Here is a 19,242-nt window from a genome sequence, read left to right as displayed (position 1 = left end):
ATTAGCTGGTATGTAAAAGATATCAATAGAAGATGGTATTTTTTCTGGAAAATATACCCTAAGAAAACACAAAATATTCTGTAAGTAGCAAGAGGACAACAGTATGTTAGTGAGTCTAATTCCAGAAAAACAAAGACAGACATGACTGAGACAGGCTTCTGAAACAGGTAGGTAGGATCCTCTGCAAATGCTTTGTCTTAATTCTAACAACAGTGCTTTACAGGATACATGTCAGGGAACTTGGAAGGCTGCTGTGTGTGGAAATACACATGATCTCTTAGGGATCTTTCCTGTCTCAAAAAGGATTAAAAGCAGAAAGAAAAAGATTTTAACATTTATATATACTGAGCTAAGAGAAAAATGTTCAGAGAGCTGCAGCCTAGTGAAACATTGGTCCCTCTGATGGGAGGCTGTTGTGTAAATCAAAGTGAAAGGGGAAGAAAGCAGTCTGCAAATATATTAATGCTTGTGAAGGAGGTAGGGAAGGTCTTAGCAAGTAACAAAAGGGGAAAGAGAAAAAAGGGAGCAAGTAACCACCTATTTAATATTATATCAAGGTATTTCTCAAAATAAGAGGCACTAGTAAAACAAAAAAATTCTACCCACTTTCTACCAGATTCAAAAGCCTTAATCACATAGAAGAATAATTGTGGCTGCTCAGTTATGTGCATAAATTCAACCCAAAAATACTGCTGGTATATATGTTTCAAATAAGCCAAACGCTTAAAAAATAATTTACAAAAAGTTGTAGCCTATTTAGGAAAGATCTGAGTGGGCAAATGGGGAATAGGTATGGCACAGTTTCAAACTGACATTATCTGTTTCTAGCTGATTGTGTCTCAGAGGCATATGATTTCAAATGCTCGTGGATTAACATTCTAGCAGATAAAGCTCAAGACAGGGTACAAGCTGGTGTGTCTGCTACACACTACTGAAATCACATTAGATAGCACGCAGGATGAGTGGCTAGCTAAGCACCTCTTCATAACAGAGGGAAAAACCCATCTGATCACCAGGAATTTCAAATGCAACGACACTCGCGGGAGGCGTCGGGGAGCTAATGCCAAAGAACACCCTCGAAATTTCTAAATTACAGAAAACAATTTCTTAGTTCAAGAAGTGTTACATTGAAAACGAGCAATTCCATATTAGATCCCATCTTGACAGAAAAGAGCAATCAATCGTAAAAATAGAAATTAGCAGTAACTTAGGTAAAAATGATTGTGACGATTGCATTTGGATATATGGAAGGAGAACAGACACCAAACCAGTGTATCTACGCACATACTCAGCACTTGAGTGGGACCAGAGGTACATTGGCATATTTTTCCTGGACAGACACACTGCTTATTGGGCTTCCCTGTCACATCCCCACACTTGAACACTTGTATATATTTTAGCAATTGAAAAAGAGAAAAGCTGAGAGAAGGAAATAGAAAGGAAATTAGGAAAGGGAAAAATAAAATTTACAAGGGAATCCTAACAACGGGAGGCAAAATCAACAGCCAGAGCTGGAAGACGACAATGAGTTTTTCAAAGCTTCTCAGGAATAGCAACCCCAGCAATTGCATTTACCTGCTACTACAGGGGAAAGGTAGAAACATCCCCAATACTGAAGAAAAAAGCCAAAGCATTCAATACATATTTCTGTTCTATATTTGGAGAAGAGTCAGCTGTTGCAGTCTGTGATAACGAAATGCTTTCCATTCCAGCAGTAACTAAGGAAGATGTTCCAACAGCTACCCAACAAACAGCACTGTCGTCCTCTTACCTAGCTCGAGCTTACAAACAGAAGGGATGTAACCAGATAACAAGGAGGTTTTAATCAAACTACAGCCGTGAATATATTCAGATGCGGACACTTGGGAAGGCCTGCAGTCTGCACCAAACTGCGTGACCTGCATTTGCAGCTCCAACAAGCCCTAACTACAGTGCTAACATTAAACCTGCTGTAAGGCCAAAAGTACAACTATGATGCAATGACATACCCAAATGCAGGTGTTTGTTGGAGTCCATCTTATTAAAGACCTGCTGCTGGTTAGCTAAGCTCAGCCAAAAGATTATACCTCTGTCAACACCAGAAGACTGCACCAGGAAAGCAGTGCTACCGGTGAAGCCACCAATACCAATTTTCTCAGCACCTGAGTTTTCCTAGAAGCATCCAGGTTGGAACTCTTCCAGTAATGTGCGCTAAAATAACATCCCAATGCTGAGCAAAGCGAAAAATGAAGTGGGGTCTGATAACGGGAGGTTTGCAGAACAAAGATGCAGGTGGAAGGCCTCAGGTAGGGGAGCGCAAATTAAACTGTGCACCTGAATGCATCTGGGAGAGCGTTCCGATACATGAATGAAAAATACTGATCATAAAAATGTCTACTCCTGATGTTTAATAAGGCTCCCTGGCAACCTCTCCTGTAAAACAAAACCATAAAATAGTTTTTAAAACCAGCCTGAACTCTAAAATAAGATGAAATTCTTTTATGGTTAATAAGTGATATTGAATCTATGTGTTCCTCCTCACTGTGCAGTTTTCCTTGGCTGAAAAGTGGGAGGGGAGGTACTCTGAGGTTGGGACAGGTTGAAGAGGGAATTTTCATTTCAAACCAAAGGAACACAGTTGCGCTCTCAGCCAAGACCTAGACCGAGCTTTCACATTTTACACAGAAGCTGGATTCAGACTGAGGATGGAGACTTGATCATTGTCTTACCGTGATAAACACTTCAAGAACCATCTACAAAAGGTCTGACTGGAGATGGGAAGGGAGACATGCTCTGCGGTGCTCAGAGGGAAGTTTCTCCAACTCAATGGCTGCTTTCCATGGCTTATCTGACTCCAGCAGAACGTCCCGGCAAGAGAACAAGGGAATCAGACTCACACTACTTGTGGGGTTTGGGCATGCCTTGTGCCTTGGTTTTTTGTTTGGTTTGCTTGGTTGGTTGGTTTTTGTTTTGTTTGCTGGTTGGTTGTTTTTTGGTTGGTTTTTTTTTTTTTTAAAGAAGATTAGAGATGGGGCTGGGAGCTATCTGGGGAGCGGCACAGAAGGCAGCCCTGGGCACACATGCAGTTCCTATGGAGATAAGAGGATCTTCTTTGAGGTTGGTTTACTCCTTTGGGTGCCACTGGAGACTACCCTGGTGGCAGAGTACTGCTTATTTGTGAAGATTCCCTCCGCTCAGGATCCTGGCATTATCTCTGATTATCAGAATTTCTGAACCACAAGGTAGATTTCCTCTCAACATCCAAAAGGACTCCAGGAAGCCTCTTTCTGCATTATCCTGTTTGTGAAAGGAAGCAAGAATACAAAATGCATACAATAAATCACCCAGAAAAATACCACAATCCTTTTTAGATGTTTTGCCAAGCAAATAAGCCAAACATTGGCATATTACAAGGGAAAAAAAGCCATTTTGTTATAGAGCAACCCATTTCATTACTGGAAAACTGGATTCCCTATTCTCTCTCCTGCAGGTATGGTTCAGCTACGCAGCAAGAGGCTTCTGAAAAGAGATTACTTATTTAAAAGCAAACTATCAAGGGCTAGTTTATCTTCCACAAAAAGCAGAAAGCCTGAAACAATAAAACACCTTGACATGCAAACAAAACCAACAATTTTCAGGGACTGTCCTGCTACTGACTTCACATAGTAATTAAATGTAAGTCCTTAAATAAACTCCAGAAGGTCTCAATTCACAGGCTTATCATTCAAGTATGGGGGGGAAGGAAACGGGTACCAAGAAAAGCTTTTTAGACTTTGTTTGGGATTTTCTTCTCCTCACAAGTATGCTCAAGAGCACCATTCTGGAAGGCACTGTCAATCCTTCAAGAGAACTGCAATAAGCTCAGTAACTAGGAAAGGTACTTTGCTGAAAATGTGCTCCCTGACAAAAATACACCTTTAAATTAAAACCAAGAACACCCACATCAACAAAACTAAATTGTGAAGCCAGAGAATTCAAAGTTAAACAGTCAAGAGAGCATGCAAACATTTAGATGTAAGGAATTCTTACAGCTGCAGTATACTGGTTTGGGCATTCATCTCCAGAAACGAAATGGTGATGGCAAGTGCTCCCAGGATATAGCAAACATGAGTTTGGGCAGCCAAGTGGGAATTTCCATGAATTACACCCGTCAGTCTTACTATGGCAGAACAGGAGTAAAGTTTGCAATCCTCCAATACCTTCTGAGGAGAAGCTAGCAAGCTAAAGGTCTGCAGAAGAAAAAGCATTTCTGCAGCTGTGTTGCCACCCCAGGCTTGATTTTCAAGCTCTATCTTCTCCATTCCATCACACCTGGATCTAGTCTGAAGTCCATACTGAATTGGCATATAGCAAATATATTTAGATACTTGTAAGAAGGGATCAGAATAAGCTCTAACACTGGTATTTAAACCTTTATTTTTAAACTTTAGTTAATGAATAGCTGCCTTAATATCTTCACTAGCAATGTCCAGAGAACAAAGTTTGATCTCCCTTCAATTCTTCCATGAAGTAGGAGAAAGTATTACACAGCATATAAAAAGTATATTTTTAGTGTCAAATCAGGAGTACAATATCCAGTTGAACTGATAAAGGGCAGAAAGATTCTCTATGCTCTAGACTTAGAGTGCTAAATAGGGTATTTATTTGGTTGTGGATTTTGAAGATGAAGTCATAAATATAAAAATACAGCTCAGCTCCTACATCAACAACTCATCTCTTTATAGTCCACAAGCGAAGCTATACCAGAGGATGAATTGATGGCATCCAAGTGTTATCCTATTCAAGGTGTGAGACTGCAGGTGGCAAAAGAAAAAACGCTTCAAATACCTCATCAATGGAGCTACAACATCATTATACCATTTTTTGTCTTCATGCTTACAATGTCAAGTGGCTGTACCGTATCAGCAATTCATCAGCATGGCAACGACCCAGCAAATTAAGAAAGAATATGAAGATGAGAGTATTGCAACAGTGGGGAAAGGAGAAGACAGGGCATAGCTCTCTTCCCTGGACCACACAGGGGTTTATTAATATGCTGAAACTTTGGCTTAGGCCTGCTGCTGATAAAGGGGAATACAGACAGAGAACAATACCATCCTGCAGAAAGAGACTCCTTCTGGCTTGTTTGTGCAAAGGAAGGTTAACAATGTTAGTGAGTTATTCAGGAAGTAATGGATACCCTCTTGCCCTGAGCAAATTCCTTTTCAATAACAGTAGTAATTTCCTAGGCAATACAACTATATCAAGGTATAATGGCTACTATATTTATCTACAGAGGCCCTGTACTGCTGGGATCCAATTTACTACAGCGTAGAAAGCAGTTTACAAATCCTGGGATAGTAAAGTTGCTAGAGACAGGAATAAAATTCTATCCTGTATTGCTTAGTTTAAAGACTGGGTTTTAACATCCCTTTTTAAGAGTTTAAAATGCATTCTCTCCAACTTAGAAAGACTCAAAGACTAATAAACCCTAGTAGTAGACTGCAAATACACCTATGAGAGGGAAGAAAGCAGCTTAACAAATACTACATTGTGCACTTTTTTTTATCCTTATTGTCACAGCTGCTTTATTTCTTCTTTTATTCAAATAACATTCTTTCATTTGACCCTCTGAGAAGAAAAATAACCCGTGAAATTACCTAGAAGCCTTACATACCTAATGAAGACAAAATAGCTGAATGCCTGAAATATGGCTTCAGTACGAGAAATGGCACAAGTATATAATCAGCAAAGAAGAAAGGAATTACTCCAGCTAATGAAGAGGTAACACCGATAAACACTGAATGACATCTCCTGTCAAATGTTTGTCAAAACAACAAAACTAAATTGCTAAAAGACTTTGGTGGAACACAGCATCAACCTGTGATAAGTAAGGGTGGGTGGAAAGAGACCAAACACACATGTCAGGGGACTGCAGATACTTCCATTACATAACAGTAGTAAGAAAATCCAGGCGAAATCGCCATTAACAGAACTAAAAGCAAAATATTTCAACAGAGGCATTGGCAGTTGTCAAACCACATAAAGGAACAGCAGACTGTTCAAATGTAAAAGACGTTAATAAAGCATAAGACAAGAAGCATAAACAGATATAAAATACAGAGGAAGATTTCTAGAGGACAGAAATGCTACTGGAAAAATTTAGTTATAGAACACAATATCCCCAACTTCAATTCACAATGATCAGCAAAGGTCAGTTGTCAGAATAGCAGTTCTGCTTCTGATCTCGTTCTGGGCAAAGCAGTCCTTAACCATACCTGTGCCACCACCATCTAGCTGGATTATTCTCATGGCTGCAGCAAACAGCTCCCTCCATCTGACTGGTTCCTCAGGGAATTATGAGCATAAGACAATTTAGAAAAGCGTGTGTATGTAGAGACTAGCTGCACTACTTGTTTCCTGCTTTATAAGCAAAAGATAATCCATTCTTCAAAGTCTTTTTAGTGTATATATTTAATATGGGACTTCTGAGAAAGCATGCGGATAGATACCTACCTATATCTTTTAACAAGGCATTTTAGCATTCTGCAGATCTCACATGCAATGAGTACTGGAAACACCCAGAGTTTGTAACGTGGGATGTTCCAACAAATTCAGATGTATTTCTTGGCACTTGTGTCAACTGATGTACTTGAATCAGGAGGATTTTGGCTCTCACAGGAGCAGACCAGCTACAGATCTGGTCTTCAGCATCACTGCAGTCTGTGGGGTACATACTGTGACCCTCAAACACCTTCAGCTGAGCTCATATTAAGGCTGTTCCACCTTCCCTTCTTTCCCCTACACCCTGCCATGACAAAAAAAACCCCAAACCCACAGTACTGTAAATTCCATTCTGATGCCTTTTCTGATCAAACCCTGGCAAAATTACTCTTCCATTAGAGACTGATTGCAACATGCTTACTCTTCCCATCCCTTTCTAAGAGACAAATTGAATGAGTAGCAAGCAGCTCCCTCACACTCGGTTTAGATGAGATGAATGGTATGAAGTAACTATGGCCAGTCAACATGTGCAATTATTGTTCCCTAGGTCCCATGCAATACATTCTCATCTCATCTTAATCCAAATTTTAGCTTTGAAGTGTAGCCATACCATGTGACAACTACTGTACCCGCTAGAGAAGCTACTCACTTTGACAACAAAGCAACCAGCAACAACAATATATTAAATTCTTCCCTGTTCCCAAATTCCCAGAAAGCAACAGTGACCAGAACAATCTTTTTTCATCCTTGTGTGACCTGAAGAATGCATGTTTCCTTTCAGATAAAGGGCTCGCTATGGTTATCTAATGCTAATGTCACTACAAACTGGATTAGAGACGCCCAGAAACCTCGAAATATGTACATGGATAGTCAGCTGTATCCTAATTCTAAGTCTGAAGGAAATCAAATGCTCCAAATTGTGCCTAATGTAGTTAAGTTTGCCCTTTAGGTAGGATAGACCAGTAAGAACATATTACACAGTGATTAGATTAATTCTTGAGTGAAATTCAGAGGGCTGGCTCTCTCTGTCTATTCTGCCAGTATATTTCAAATTATTTCAGAGACTATCAACTCTTCCCGTGCTCTGCTCCACAGCAGCAGCTGCTCAAGAAATACAGCAGTTCTCTGTCTGGGGTGAAGTTGGCAGCAACTGGGGACAACACTGCTGTCAGAGTTCAGCCTCCCAGTTCTCAAATGCCATTCTACTGGAAATACCAGAGAGCCTAAATCCAGCTACATATACCGCGGGATGTAAAATATCTCTATCTCAGCTTTCAAGAGAAAGCTCCAGAGTCTCATGACATTTACTCCTTTGGCCCCTGTCAGTCTTTCTCCAGACCCTGCAAAGGATTGGAGCTAGCTGCCATAAATGGTTGGAAAACAAGATGTCCTCCAAGCACTTGGAATAGAGGAGCACTGTTTTAGCTTAGGGAGACCATGGCAAGGAGCCAGGGTGACAGGTGCCCCAGAAACAGAGATGACGATCAAACTGTTGCCAACGTTAGCCACTGCTGTCCTCTTGACTTGTAAGAAAGGGTAGCCCATGCTCTCCAGGTGTATTGGGAACAATGGACCAGAAAAGGCGAGGATGTGTTTGCTGGCAGTACCTGAAGTCTCTCCTCAATAAAATCCAAGCATGAAGGCATTTCAACGGGTCTCATCAGATACAATCCTACTGGTAAACCTTTATTAGGCCTGGCAGCAAGTACAGCTCAGGGCTGCCGTGACATCAAAGCGCAGCTCATCGCAATCCACAGGCACCAGAAGAGTTAAAAACGCAGATTCCTGCTAAAACTGCCAAGAGCTACAAACCTTCTCCTGTGTGGGCGGCAGCAGCAACTAAATCCACTCCCCAACAATTGGCTGGCCTGCAGAAAGAGAGGCGGGAAGAGAAGGTCATGGGGGACAGCCCCCCCAAGTAAATAGCAGCACAGCATCTGCTCAGGTTTTCAGCTAAAATCAGTGAGACAGTTCTCTTCATTTTATCGCCAGCCTCTCGAGACAGCAGCCTCTGACCTTTATCAGGAAGAGCACCCTTGTCCTCTAATCACAGACTTCCTGGAAATCACAATCTAGCCAGCAATTAATACGGGGGGGGGGACAAAAAAAGCTTCATAACATCAAATTACCACTGCAAGATTTTTAAATACAACCCCCACCAAAATGGCAGAAGAATTCAAGCATGTTCTCACAAGCCATCTTGTTCCCACTAGCATTATTTAACAGTACTTATTAAAAAGATTTTCTCACCTCTCCCCCCCCACAAAAAACCCTGCCCCCCTCCCAAGTCTTGTTTTGCAGATGTTGCCTGCAGCAGCATAGCTTCTTGCTGTGAAAGCTTCAACACAGGTGTGCAGAGCATGACCTGGGCAGAATTACATGTGCCATTTCCACTGGGAAATCTAAGAGACTTATTAAGCCAGGACAGTGCCGATTAATCTACTAATGGAATGAATCAAAAGTGTGTTCCTGGCCCTTTCCCTTTCACATCCCAAAGCCTCGGGGGAGGCGAAACCATCTGGCAAATGCCTGCTCCAAGCAACATTATGCTACTGCTGGAAATACCTCTCCCTTAATATTGAGAAGAACGAAACCATCTTCTATCCACCAGCTATTCTCAGGAGCATCTGCGTAGCTTGCTGAGGCAGTCTGCTTGCATGCAGCATCCTTCCCCAGCCAATGCAGAGCTGCTCACTCACCATGCAGGAGAAGTCAACAGAACAGAAAGCAATCCCATTCATTTACTCAGGGTCCTGCTGAAGCGGCCGGCACGAGCGGGGCGGTGAAGCAGTTACCGTACGTACTCAGCGTAACGCACACAGGCTGCCCTCCCACAGCAGATCCCAACTGCAGGCAGGCAGAAGCACACTCCCTGCCCAGACTGAGCAAATGCTCCTGCTGAATTCTCTCAGTCCTGTCTTCGTGCAAGGGCAGTTGCAGGTAGGGTAGCAAGGAGGTGTTTGTTCAATAAAAAAAACAAAAACAAAAACAAAAACAATCTCCTCTAAGCACGCCCGAAATAAAGATCTGGCCAGAGAGCTTAAAGGGAAATCAAGATATCAAACAGCTCCAAGGTTCATACATGATACATGTTATTACTGTGAGACAGAGGGAAGGACTGACTCAGAGATGCTGAACGCCCTGCACCCTTCGAGTAATAAGCAAGCTCAGAAAGAAATAGAGCTATGAGGCAGCTGTCACAAAAAAAGGATCTCTGGCACTTTTAAGATCATACAGGAGCAGAGGAGCCTCCTATCAATTTAGACACACCAAAAAAAAAAAAAAAAAAAAGAGAGAAAGGCCCAAGACAACAGCAGTCATACACTGTGGAATTACGTAAATGGTAACAACTGGTTTTTTAATGTCACGGAAGAACGCAAGTACAGGGCAGGGGAGACAAGAGGTCCTCCGTGCTCAGAGGCAACACAGAGCATGTTTAGACAAACATCCATCAGGAATTGCCTGACTTGTTTTTACAGACTCCTAGGAACAGGAACTCCAGTCCCCTAAATTACTGTTCCAGTGCTTCACTACATTGAATCAGAAAATGTTGTTTGACCCCATAATATCCAATTTAAGCCTCCCTTGATGCAAATTAAGCTACCTTCAATGGACACTGTAAATAATCAATCCCCATCCTCCATACTTCTTTACTCTTTCTTTTTTTGAAGAACAAACAAGCTCAATATTTTCCTCCTATGCCAGGCTCTCTGAGCTTCTTTTTCTTGTTCTTCCCTGGACTTTTTCCAGATTCACCCTGTGTCTTTTCTGAAGTGCCTAAAACCAGGTACAGTGCTCCGCTCGCTGCGCTGAGCTCTGAAGAATAACTACCTTCTGCAGTTACTCGACACACCTGGAAATGCATTCCAGGTTTTCAGGATCACAAAAAACAGCACCACATACTCAGTTTGTTTTCTCCTATTCCCCCAGATCTTTCCCTTCGATATTACTGCTTTTTACAGCTATTCTCCATTTTATACTGTGTATACAGTTCCTTTTGTTAATACAGCTTGGTTTTGGTTAATTTCACATTGTTGGATTTCAGGCCATTTCTGCAATTTACTGTGATCTTTCTGACATCTAATCCTACCTTCCAAAGGCTGCTAGCCCCCCACATACATATATTCAGTCACTATTTCATTACTCTGATGTTTGATGAACAGTACAGAAGAGCAGAGCAGCCAGGGCAGACCATGTCAAGACTCCGAATCACACACCCAGAGAAAAGCATGACATAATTACTCTAAATACTGCTTTCTAATGAGGTGCTCAGCCCCTTCTTAATTTCACCTTTCATTTGCCTAGTTTATGTAAAGGTCATGCAGGACTAGGTCCAAAGCCAGTAGCCTTCTCCATCTGCCAGGCCTGCTGCCACGTCAGAGGAGAAAATTAAATCGATCTGACATGATTGGTCCTTAAAAATTAGCACTGTCTGTCTGTTGTTGCCTTAATTTCCTTTAGTAAAAGATCTGACGATAAACATCTGATCTTTTTCAGCATCTTTCCAAGTTCTGTAACTACACTGACCAGTTGTATTTCTTGGGATCTCTAGCCTCCTTTAAAAAAAAAAAAAAAATGGGATGGAAGAATACTATTAATACTATTTATTCACACACACACACACACCCCCTTCATTCACTTGAAAGCTGTGAGATTTCATGATACGAAGTATACGTGCTGGAGACAACCGACTCAAGCACGGCCTGTACCGGCCTGAAGGAGGACATCCCCGAACCCTCACGGTAAGCTTGCATCCATCTTGCACTGCCCTCCGAGCAGAAGCAGTGCTGTGCAGCACATGTGCCTTTTGATAAAACCAGCTCTGGCCAGGAGCCTGCTGAGGCCGGGAAAGCGCTAGGTAGGGACTGCCGGCTCAGGCTCCCCTCTAAAAGCAACTCTCTGGCACCAGCACTCCTCCTCAAACATCCCTCCTGTATTTCCCCTCTGCTCACCCCCGAGACGTTTGGCAACAGAGCAAAGACTTTGCAGAGCAAACCCTTTTCCTCCTCGCCTCTTCGAAGAATCAAATGCCTAAGCAGGCCCCGTGGAGGGGCAGCAAGGCCCGTCTCGGCCCTCCCTGGGTGCTCCCCGTGCTGGCTGCAGGCAGTGACACATCCTCGAAACAAAACTTCCCTCGTGGAGCACGGAAACTGAAGAGCAGTCACTCCCAAAGGCTTGCGGGGCGGGAGGGGGGCAAGAAGCCGAACCCTCTTCCCCTTCTCTCTCCCTCTCCTGCCGGCCACGGCCTTTAATGCCAGGGGACAACCTAAGCGGCAGGCTGCGGGGAGGGAGGAAAGCAGAGGCGGCCGGGCCCCAGCTCCGGCGGGGCGGGGCGGCGAGCGCTGGCCGGGCGCCGGCTGCCCTCTCCTGGCAGCCCGCCGTCAGAGCGGCCCCGGCCCCCGCGGGGCTGACCCCCTGCACCAACAACCCTCCGCCTCCGCCTCCTCCTCCTCCTCCTCCTCCTCTTCCTCTTCGTCCTCCTCCTCCTTCTCCCCCAGCTCTCCCGGTTACGCAGCAGGGTCAGCCCGCTGCCAGGCTGCAGCAGGGCGTTCCAAAGGGCCGGCGCCCGTGAAGTTACGGGTATCTAGAAATAACCTTTGCAAAGGTACTATAATCCTTCAGGGAAAAAATAAAAAGATACTAAACGCACACAAACTACTTATGCTCGGTTTGGTTCTGGGTTGTTTTTTATTTTTTTCCTTCCAGTTGAGAAGAAAATCCTCACCCACCCAATGACTGCAGCTCTCTAAGCCGAGGACCCCAAGCCCCCCTCACCCGAGAGCTTTAAAACCACTTCGGTTTCAAGTTAGCTGTGCACAGAAGAACTTTTTCCCCATAAAACATACCTGAAGCAGGGATTCATTGCCACAGGATGTTGCGGATGCCAAAGATTTAGACGGCCTCAAAAACCATTTAGACAAATTCAATAAAGACAAAAAAAATTCTATCACAGGGTATTTTTTTTTTTTTTTAATCTATGGCCAGGAAATCCCAAAGCCACGGGATTGCTTCAAGAGTACAGAGGAGGGGAAGTATCACCCAGTCTTGGCACTGCTCCCTCTCCTTTAAGTACTTGCTATTAGACACTGTCAAAGCCAGAACACTGGAAGGCAGAGACCTTCTGTCTGACCCAGAATCACTGCTTTCATGTCCTCAGTAGGATATAATATCCATCAACAGGCTGTTTTCTCTACATTGTTTGGTTTTGGTCCTCCAACCTATCATTTTACAGTCTACTTCTAAAACACGTGCCACACTCTCTAGCACTCATATGATCAGTCAGAAGGAGAAATCTAAACAAGATGCTGTCCCTCTTGCCAAAATAACTGAGGGGCTTGGGAGTCTCCAAGACTCTTGCAGACATCGGGTAACACTTCAATGGTCAAAAAGTACATCGCAGGAGAAAAAGTGGTCTCCTGGTCCTCTCCCAAGGATGACTCACATCTCCTCTCTTTAACCCCAAGCAGAGATGAGAAACTGCTTGCATCGGAGGACTCAAACATGAAAGGAATTTGTATTACATCATCCAGCCCGTTTCCTGCCAACGCCTTACAACCCCAGAGCTTTGGCCGAACTATTCATCAGCAAGGTAATCGTTACTTCCCTTGAGAAGCTGTTTATAGGACTGAAGGAGCTTATTGTCAGGAAGTCTTCCCACGTATATAAATTAGATGCACTCCTTAACTTCTTCTCATGCAACTTTTCTCCACGTGGTTATTCTTTTCTCTCTTCTTATTGAGTAACAGCAAGGCATGCATTGGTATGGAGCTCGCTGGAGGTGTTTATGAAAGGTATTCAAGGTTCTGTAAGGAAAGGATTCCCTGCCTTGTATTCAGAGAGGCTAGAAACACAGCAGACATGAGGGAAAAGGGAAACAAATATACGGCCAGTGTGATGTGTTTGCAAGACTTGTGTCAACTGCAAGACACCGTGCTTCCTGTACTATTTAAGGGTCTTGATGGTAGGAAATTAGCTAAACAGAAAGGAAAGGAGAGATTTGGGGGAATGTGGCCAATATAAGCCACTTGGTTCAGAGTGAAATTGGTTCAGAGTGAAATTTCAGAAAGCAGGTTTATAACAAGCTCAGTTATTTAGTGGTGTATGCATTACAATTTTTTCTAATCCCAATTTCTGAATCTTTCCTGCAGTTTCTTAGGGATGTAGTCTGGGCTTGAGAAAACAAGGAACCACTTTGCACTTCAAGTGATCAACCAGGTGTCTTACCAAGACAGTTCTGGATTCAGGGGGAAATATTACTAGATTAGTTTCAGTGGATCTTATCTTTCCTCTTCCAACTCATCCTTGATTCTTTGAACTTTATTCTGTAACCACCTCCTCCTTCAATTTTTAGCTAAACACTCTGCGCTCTGTTTTCCTTCTCAGATATCATGATTTACATTGCTTTTAGCTTAACTCTCTCCACTCTATCAACACTTTTTTACCTTCTGAATGTGCTGAGTTATAAGCAGTGTTGGATGCAATCCGGTAAAGGATTTCTCAAACTCCTCCCCTCCTGCAGTGTTAAATGCCTTTCCATAACACATCTTAACTGTCCCACATCCTTCACAGCTTAGGTGCTAAACAGTAACCCCCCAGCAGTTATCCCACTACACACCCTTGAACCCCTCCGAGTGCAGCTGCCTCAGATGCTTCCCATCTCCTGAACATGTTGGACAGTTTTGCCCAAACTTCCTTTCTCTAAAGTGAAGCTCGTTATTTTCTATGGGACATTGCAGTTAGGTCAGTAACAGAATATCCCTTCAGACCTGTCTAGTACAGAGTGGAAACATCTCACTGCTTGCCTGAAGAGAGGCCGTGGAAGCCAGGAAGCAGAAGATTTGGCAATCTTAACCCTAATTCACCTCATTTTAAACATAAGGAAGATGTTTAGAACAGTTTCCCCTCATTAGCTTGGTCCCATCCCAGATTCTGGGCTGTTTGCTTTCAAGCAAAGAGGCACTCCTCAGAAGCACCAGGAACACCAAGCCTGCCCTTCTTCATTTTATATGGAGGACCTCAGACACTTCCTGAACTTTGTCCTGGCTATTCACTCAAGGAGTAAGGTGTTAAAACTTTATTTAAGGCCTTTCTAGAACCTCCCTCTGTCCCTCAGTTTATGCATTTCTATTAAATACACTATTCAAACCAAAAGTGTAAGCAACAAACAAACCAAAAACCAACAAACAACCCTCCTTTCTAGCTCCTGAATAACTTAACACTTCCACTGCCACAATCTCACCAGTTACCAAGACAGTTAGCACACACACTAGAGGGTTTATTTTCATGGTCAGTTACAAGGAGGAAAACAAATTAAAAAACCAAAACCCTTTTCAGGAACACTACTTACAGACTTAAACTCTTGAGACAGGGAGTCTTTGTTCCAAGACCGACAAAGTAGGGCACTGGAGAGACTGTGGCTGGTGCTATCATGGTTCAAAAAAAAACAAACAAGTGGCCAAACCGTTCTCCTCCAGAAGGTCACTTTTTATTTGTTTTACGACAAGAGCATCTCAGTCTGTTAATACTAAACCAAGAGATTTTTGTGGATATCCTAATCCATACTGAACCACTTGGCTGCTAATCAAGTTCTGACAATATCTCCAAATTCATGCTTCATCCACATGACGGAGAAGAGGAATATCGGTGAAGAAGCCTCAGACCACACAGACAAGAGGACAGAGGCTTCCCCCTCTGAACTCTCTGCCGAGATCCCCGCTGCTCGCTGCAGAGAGCCCACCGACGGGAACAGCAGTACCTCTGTGCAGCCAGCTCCAACAGGAAACCCGGCGACCTGCTGTCCTGCCTCCCCATGGGAGCTCACACACACCCTTCACATCTTAGGATGAAGGACTTCCTTGCTGAACTCCCCACATCAGGAGGGACTGGGCAAAGAAAACAAACCGGAAAAAAAAAGCAACAGGGGAGGCTTCCTGTTCTCACAGACTGCCACCACCGCTGTTCAGTTCAACCAGACCAGCTTGCGGTCCAGGGGAGGGGAAAGCACACAGCCCGCCTGCTGCCTACGATGCCCCAACAGATAACTCCAAAGCAGAAAGTGAGTAAAGACCCAGGGGAAAAGGCTGACAATTGGAGAGGATTTAACAGCATTTCACCTTAAGCTTGAACTCAAACCGAGGGGATAGTGATAAAGCTGTTCCTAGCAGTTGCCATGGGCACCCACGCTACCTTGGGCTGCAGTCTCATCTACATATAACGAGAACAACAGGTCAGGCCTGGTGAGTGCTCAGATGGAAAACCAGCCACCGAAATTAAGCTGTTGAAGGAAGTGTCGCTTGTGATAGGTAATGATGTTTCCACCACATTAGTAACGAGCCAATGGCCCAGTTTGATTTAAGAATTGTACTCACGGAACTACAAGCTTTTAAAAGAGGCTTCAAACCAACATCCTAACCCGTTGTGATAGCTGAGGATAGCTTTCCATAACAGAAGAGGTGTAATAGCTCTAACACCCTGACCCAGTTCTGGTACGTGCAATTACCTCCTGCTTCCATAAACTCTCTCTCCTCCTCTCTTCCCTTCAGTGGCAGCTAAACAAGGTGTTCTTGCTCATTTTGCTTCCTGTTGGGGAACAAAATTACTCTGTGCAGCAACCAAATTCTGCCACAGAAGTGCCAGTATTCAGCAGTCAAACAATTTCAGGTATCATGTCCAATACGTTTGGACATGAAAAGCACTAGAGCAATATGACAGGCCTTCGCTATATATAAAACAAGCTCGCACAGTTAGCATGGAATAGCTTTCTGGAAGCAGAGTATCTATTCTTGATGACTTTGTCTATATGTAAGAGTTGTATCAGTATAGCTGTACCAGTCATTTTCCATGTTGAGACCAACTCATAGTACCTCAGAGCTGTTTGTCACAGCTTGGAAAATGAAGCAAGGAAGTCTTGGTTCACTGCATTTTAGGCAGGCGGTTGTGTTACAAAAAAAGAAACACCATTTTGTTGGCAGGCCCAACAGAGGGATAAAGAACTGAATAGTCCCCAGAGAATAAGCTCTCCTCACTAAAAGACTAGAACCAAGTCTTTGGTTAACAATGTTACACTAACACTTCCCTTATATTCCCTTTACTGAGGGCTTCGTCACTGCCATCAGCCTAGCTCGGGGGAAAAGGAGGGGCATCCTGCCATTCCTGTATGTGCATTGAACATCCACAGAGCAAACCTTGAATTCTTGAAAACAGTCCCAGAGAACTCTCCAGCTCTTTACATGGCTGTAATGTAGACCCAGAAGTGCAACACTTCAGCAACAGAAAGTCTTCCCTTTTTAGGCAAACATACACTGTAATGATTTAGCACACGTGCTCCTCGGGCCCTATCACCACAAAAAGTCCAGTAAGCCAGCGCTCTGGCAGGGCAGGTGAGGAATGAGGGGGCTGCGCAACCCAAAGCTCTGGGTCATCGCAAAGCAATCACACAACACCAGAATTAAGAGGAACACAGCCTTGATATGAACCCATTTCACTTGCCTCAGCACTGCTGCCCATGCATGACAATGACAGAATGCTTAAATATTTGGGAAAGGATACAAAATAAACTTCGTACTGTAGACCTAAGCATTCCCAAATGGCCAAAGCGAGGACTCAAACCAATCACACACTTCCACTGGAAGGAAGAAAAACTACAATAATCTGGAACATCTGGGTATGATTTAACCACTAGAGGGTGTAAAAACAGCATAGTGAAAGGTTTGCAGCCAGCAATTAACGGCATTTAGAGCCTGAAGGATCGAAAAGGATATACAAACAAGTGAAGGAGTAGGATGCTACACAAGTTGAAAGAAAGGGCAAGTTGTATCCACAGAATTTCTAGCAGGACTACTGTGGTCACACGAGGAAAAGCTTTATTTTTAAATAAAGCTCTGCTTTGCTACTTCTGCTAAGGAAAACATTGTGGTAAAAAGCACAGTACAAGTATTTACAATCAGGAACTGCAATGGGAAAGAGAAAGATACAGAGACTTACGCCCAGCAGCTCAAATCCAGCTCCTAATCTGAGGAAATCTGACACAATTGCTCCTGCATCTCTAAATTACTTTGTTACAGGGTCAGGATCACTACACATACTCCCACACCACTTCCTTCCTCCTTCTCCAGCACAGAAAGGCAGGTGATGGATCAGCCATTGCTGTCTTTCCCACACCAGCCCCAGTCTGTGGCAACAGAAGACTTCTTTCTCTGCTGCTGTCATGTTAGAGGCTCCCAATCAGATTAGCTAAAAGCCTTGAAACCTCATTAGTGAAAACCAGACCTGAATTTAAGCTGCTTCAGGACCAAAAGTAAGACAGAAGGACAAACACCACAGATCAAGATGTTACCAAGACCAGAAAAAAAAACGAACAGCCAAAAAGGATTTTTACAAGTATTTACTAAAATGAAAACACCAGAGTTAACTGAAGCTGTTTGTCCACTAAGAAATTTCCATAAAGCTATCTGCCATCTGAAACACATATGCACACTTGCTAATATACATTACTTTCTGTGCTCACCCATACAGAGCCCTCCCGGGCTGTGCAGGCTGTAATTCTCATTTCACGCCCCGGCTGCTGTACAGCTTCCCGTGCCCATCTCCGCTGATCTGGTGACCTGCCAGCAACAGCAGTTCTGGACTTTCAAATCAGAAGAGTTATTAAGGGATGAGAAAGAGGAAACTTGTGGAGCAGGACATACTGGTAGCCACCAAAATGAAATACCCAAAGACACCTGGAAACACCCCTAAATGGGGGAGTACAGTGAAGCGCAAAACAGGGGGCAGAGGGTGCCACCAGAATGGAAAAGCTGAAAACAGTTATGAACCGCTTAAGGATCTGGGACTGGCTCTGCCTCTCAAGCTAGCATACCTTACTCAGCCTGGATAGAGTAGGAACACAATTCTCACAGCATCCCAGCCTGTAATATTTATTTGTGCTAGTTAACAGTTTAATATATCCCAGTAGACATTCTGAATAATTTCCTCCTATATGGAAATTCATACACACGTTACAAGCACCAAAGATTCGAGCTCTTCAATTGCTGAGGCTGCACTATGCTGCGCTTCCTTCATAAAAACATCTCCCCTTAAGCTGTTGCTACATATACCCAGGCCTCATCAAGATACGATGAAAATCACTTTCTTTATATAGCGGTACCTGAGAGTATTAAAGAATTTGATTCTGGTTTTGTTATTTGCTCATTACTGAAATGTGCTGCATTATTGATTTTCGGTGCATATTAATTTCCTGCTACACTGGATCATACTCTGCTCTGCAGTAGCACTGCAGAACACTGAAAAAAACTTCATTCTAAGGGAGATTTAATGTGTGACAGTTGTATCTTACAACCCATTAAATTTCATTTGTTCCAAAGCATCTCCTCCTTCCATAGTGCAAATTCATCAACTGGGATTTCTCTGTCTTCTGCTAGGAGGCAAGAGAATACTTACAGATGCAATGCACTGAACAGTATAATTTTTACTGCTGTAGGAGGAGAATATCCTGAATAAGAGGAAGGGGCAGGGGCCTGGCAAGACTCGAAAGGAAGGCAAGACAACTTCACAAATACTAGAAACAACCCAACAGGACACATCATTCCCTACTCCAAGAGCAAAGCAGACTCTCAGAAAAACTCAGTGTTGTTTTGCTCCCCAGATGCTAGAATTACAGCAATAAGTATAAAACAGGGCCAAGCATGCACTGGCACCGAACATCTACATTCATTAACACTGAGGAGATATAGTCGGAGCTTAGGACAGGGATTTTAAGTTATGATGTTTTTAAGAATAAAG

The 19,242-nt window shown here is 43.4% G+C and overlaps 1 protein-coding gene across 12 annotated transcripts in view; it reads right to left on the bottom strand.

Moving 5' to 3' along the window:
- The window catches only part of RBFOX2 (RNA binding fox-1 homolog 2), a 177,389-nt gene that overhangs the window by 120,692 nt on the left and 37,455 nt on the right, over nt 1–19,242 (bottom strand). The gene's annotated exons all lie outside the window — the stretch shown is intronic.

This window comes from Aquila chrysaetos, chromosome 17 (assembly GCF_900496995.4).
Source record: "Aquila chrysaetos chrysaetos chromosome 17, bAquChr1.4, whole genome shotgun sequence".
Taxonomy (NCBI): domain Eukaryota; kingdom Metazoa; phylum Chordata; class Aves; order Accipitriformes; family Accipitridae; genus Aquila; species Aquila chrysaetos.
Note: the sequence above shows the minus strand (reverse complement) of the source record. Positions and strands in the feature narration are given on the sequence as shown.